We start from the raw sequence: 4,804 nt of genomic DNA on the forward strand, positions 1-4,804 counted from the left end.
TGAACTCAGAAATCCGCCTGCCTCTGCCTCCCAAGTGCTGGGATTAAAGGCGTGCGTCACCACTGCCCAACGATTTCATTCTTTTTTATGGTTGAATAATAACCTACTGTGTGCTCGCCCTATTTTATCCACACGTGGTTTACCCACTCCATTTGTTTCCATGTCTCCATATTGCAGAGAGGGTTTCAATAAGCAGAAGTATAGACTCCATTGGCTTTGGAGATAGAGCCAGTGCTCAGCTGCTGCAATTCAGAGCAGCTCTTCTCTGGTTTTCTAAGAATCAATTTCACTGTTTCCTGAAACATCTGCACTAACGTGCATGCCCACACAGCACACACAGGTATTCTTTCCTCTGCACCCTCATCAGTGGGTGCTGTCCTTGCCTTTGTAGTAGCAGCCATTTTCCTGGAGTTAACGAGCTCTCGTGGATTTGAGTTGCCTTCTTCTGATGGCTTCTGGGCATCCTTCCACGTTCTGTGGCCTCCTGCGTGCCTCCTCTGGGCAAGCCCACAGGTAGCTCTACTGTTCAGTTATGAGTCCTGTCATCTCTCTGTTTATTTTGGTTTCATTTGTGCTTTTTGTTAGTGAGCTTTCCGAATCTCCTTATATAGTCTGGATGCTAACCTCTTGTAGAATGTATAGTTTGCAAGTGTTTTCGCTCATCCTAGGGGCGTTCCTTCACCATGCTCCCTGCTTCCTTTGCTGGGAGAGTCTCTGTGTCTGATGTAGCCCTATTAGTCCATTACTGCTTTCATGTCTTGCCCTCTTCAAGCCCCTAGAGCAGAGTTGTTTTTTTTTTTTTTTTTTTAGATTTATTATTTATTTAATGTATGTGAGTACACTGTAGCTGTCTTCAGACACACCAGAAGTGGGCATCAGATCTCATTACAGATGGTTGTGAGCCACCATGTGGTTGCTGGGAATTGAACTCAGGACCTCTGGAAGAACAGTCAGTGCTCTTAACCATGAGCCATCTCACCAGCCCCTAGAGCAGAGGTTTTTAACCCCTCCCAGTGCTGTAACTCTTCAATGCAGTCCTCATGCATGTTACTTCAATCATAAAATTATTTTTGTTGCTACTTCATACTGTAACTTTGCTACTGAAATAAACTGCAATGTAAATATCTGCTATGCAGGATAACCCTGTGTAGGTTGCGACCCACAGACTGAGAACCACTGCCTTAAAGCTCAGCCTATCATGCCCTACCTGAGTGTATTTTTCTACTACTTTCAGTTTCAGGACATCTTAATACATTCAGAGTTACTTTTATTGCTGATGTGAGACAGGATAAACTTCTGTGCTGCCCGTCCTACCACATCCTTCCCTATAAATCTCTGCCCATACCTTCCCTTTGAGTATGCGATCGATGAACTTACAGCTGCAGAACTGATCACAGTCATTTGGAAGGTGAGGCAAGGAGTAAGAGGAACATTTTAGTATGGAAATATTTATGATACTTGATTTCTGCTTCAACTATGAATTATTTTTCTAATTTAAAAAACTTCTAGATACAGTTATTTTAAAATTTGTACAATAGAGACACTACTATTCAAATTTAAATAAAATTTGCCTTCTCTTCTGAAGTATCTACCTCTCCAAAATTACATGGAAGAGAACTATTCGAGATGTATCCACAAACCCATCTGAGACCCTGAACTGTTTATCATCCACTGGCCCTCAGTGAGCTCAGAGCAGGAGCTAAGAGGCAGCTCTGGGAACTTGCAGGCAGTTCTGGAAATTGCCCCATTCCTACTGCCCTCTTGCACAAACTGGAAAACAAAGGGCGGGGCCTTCCCACAGCAGCACACAGGCTCTGATGCTACCAACGGGACCTGTGTTTTAGAGACCTGCTCCATTTCTACCTCTCTACTCTGACTAGAATGGATGCAGTGTCCAGGACAAGCCTCTAGCAAGACAAATACCCAAGGAAAACTCACCAAGTCACCAATGTCACAATACTTTACAACTACGTCAAACTTGTTCAAAGACTGCTGCAGAGCAATCCAGAGTTGTCAGGAACACCCACAGAGCTAGGGCCTGCAGGGGGAGGCCAGGTACCATTCCCACTTGTATCCAGGCACCAATTCATCTAGCAGAGGGTCTGAAGAGGAAGCACTAGTCAGACCTCAGGTCACTGGCCACACCTGTAATGCTTTTCCTCATCCCCAGGAGCAGGGCCACTCAACACTGAGCCAGGCTCTGAAGAGAAACAGCCAGTCATCACACACTACATGACACTACTGCATTAGGATGAATGTTACAGCCTAGACGAGGCCTATCAGAGCACTGTACACCCCCCCCCACACATCCCCTAAGAAAAAGTGGTATGAGATGGGAAACTAGCTGGTTAGCCAAAAAGAAAAAAAAAATTATGATGAATATACAAATTACTAACAGTACCACACTAAATTCTCGCATATGAGCCATAGCCTTCATGTAAGGCTTTCTCAAGACCATGAAAAGCAAAAACGAAAGCTGTTGGCTAATACTGTACTGTAAAATAGAACATAACTGATCGACTGCCATTAGATCCCTCTACCAATGAACAGCCTCAACCACTCACAGAACACTTAAGCAGTCAATTCAATAGTACTCCTGAGTTTAGAGCTCACAAGAGCTAAGGGAGGCCATTGCCAGAGCAACGTAGTCATGGCCAGAGCCACAGCCACAGCCATGAAATCTCTGACCAGAGCTACTGGAGCCACAACCCAAGCCAAAGGGGTCACAGAAGGCCAGAACCACAGCCACACAAACCCCAAACTACAAACACTGAACTGTAATCAGAACCATGGGAGCTACCACCACAGCCTAAGAGTGACAAACACAGCCATGGGAGGGGGGCCTTGACCATGGAGTTACTAGTTATGGACATTTTTGTCTTCTTCTCTAAATGGTTACTTAGCATGTAATCCCAAGAGCAACACAGACCACCCTCTTCCCTAATGTTAAACTTACAGCGAAATGACTGAGCTCAGGAAACACAACCTGATACACAGAGCATGAAACTACTAGCTATTCCCATACTGCTAAATAGCAAGTTCCCTTTGGCCCTGGGTCATGCCCTAGGTTTAGATATTATCTCCTAGAAAGGGAATGATCACATCACTGACAGAACTCCGAGAAATACAGGAGAAGAGAGTCATATAGGACTTTTACAGAGACCTAGGTGACAATACAACAGAGACACCTACAGAAGTGTGGCTACATATTGGACCATCAGCTATAGCAGCAAAATTCTGAAATAGGGATTTGATTTTAAAATCATGGTTCTTCAAACATCTGAATATTACATACATCTATTAAAAGTAGTGAATGTCCGGGCGGTAGTGGCGCATGCCTTTAATCCCAGCACTTGGGAGGCAGAGGCAGGTGGATTTCTGAGTTCGAGGCCAGCCTGGTCTAGAGAGTGAATTACAGGAAAGCCAGATCTACACTGCAAGTACCTGATTTTAAAAAAAGAAAGAGAAAAAGAAAAGAAAAGATGAAGTCTATACACATTAGCCAGATACAACTAATTCCTGCCAATGCTGGATTCCCTTCAACATTTTTGTCATTCTATGTATTAAGGTTATTTGTATCTCTTCACATACTCTCACAAAAAGTTCCCTCTATTAAAGCATTTGTGTTCTGTTGACTGATGTGTCCTTCCAGAATTCAAGCTGCAGCTGCTGTCATGTCCACACACACAGACACTCTGTGGGTCCACATGCTGCTGTCATGTGCACACACACACACTCTGAGGGTCCACATGCTGCTGTCATGTACATACACAGTCTGAGGGTCCACATGCTACTCTCATGTGCACACACACACACACTCTGTAGGTCCACATGCTGCTGTCATGTGCACATACACATACTCTGAGGGTCTGTATGCTGCTGTCATGTGCACACATACACACACTCTGAGAGTCTACATGCTGTTGTCATGTGCACACACACACTCTGAGGGTCCACATGCTACTGTCATGTGCGCGCACACACACACACACACACACTCTGAGGGTCCACATGCTGCTGTCATATGCATACTCACAGTCTATGGGTCCACATGCTGCTGTCATGTGCACACACAGTCTGTGGGCCCACATGCTGCTGTCATGTGCACATACACACAGTCTGAGGGTCCACATGCTGCTGTCATGTGCACATACACACACTCTGAGGTGTACATGCTGTTGTCATGTGCACATACACACACTCTGAGGGTCCACATGCTGCTGTTATGTGCGTGCACACACACACACACAGTCTGAGAGTCCACATTCTGATATCAGTACACACACACAGTCTGTGGGCCCACATGCTGCTGTCATGTGTACACACACATGGTCTGAGGACCACATTCTGATGTCATGTGCACATACACAGTATGTGGGCCCACATGCTGCTGTCATGTGTACACACACGGTCTGTGGGCCCACATGCTCATCATCCCTTGTAATTGTAAGAGGTTCCTCTGCACTCTCACACATCTGGACATCCTTCCTTTCCCTTTCTTTCGATTATTTAGACACAGTCTCAGTAAGTAGCTCTGGCTCTCCTGAGACTCACTATGTAGACCAGGCTGCCCTCCAACTCACAGGGATCTGCCTGCCTCTGCCTCCTGTGTGTGAAGATTTAAGGTGTGCACCACTCTGCCTAGCTCTTCTGACTCTGTGGCTGGCTTATGTATCAGCACCATGTAGCAATCATGTCACATGTCATGACATGTCAAAAACATGTCACTGGTTTTGAGTTTCTCATGCACACTTTTAATTAAAGAAAATTCAACTCCCTTTTTTTTTTTTTTTTTTTTTTTTTT

The 4,804-nt window shown here is 44.9% G+C and overlaps 1 protein-coding gene across 11 annotated transcripts in view; it reads right to left on the reverse strand.

The window, feature by feature from the left end:
* Ralgps1 (Ral GEF with PH domain and SH3 binding motif 1) overlaps window positions 1-4,804 on the reverse strand; it is a 244,145-nt gene that overhangs the window by 194,712 nt on the left and 44,629 nt on the right. The window lies entirely within an intron of this gene.

This window comes from Mastomys coucha, unplaced genomic scaffold (genome assembly GCF_008632895.1).
Source record: "Mastomys coucha isolate ucsf_1 unplaced genomic scaffold, UCSF_Mcou_1 pScaffold15, whole genome shotgun sequence".
NCBI lineage: Eukaryota > Metazoa > Chordata > Mammalia > Rodentia > Muridae > Mastomys > Mastomys coucha.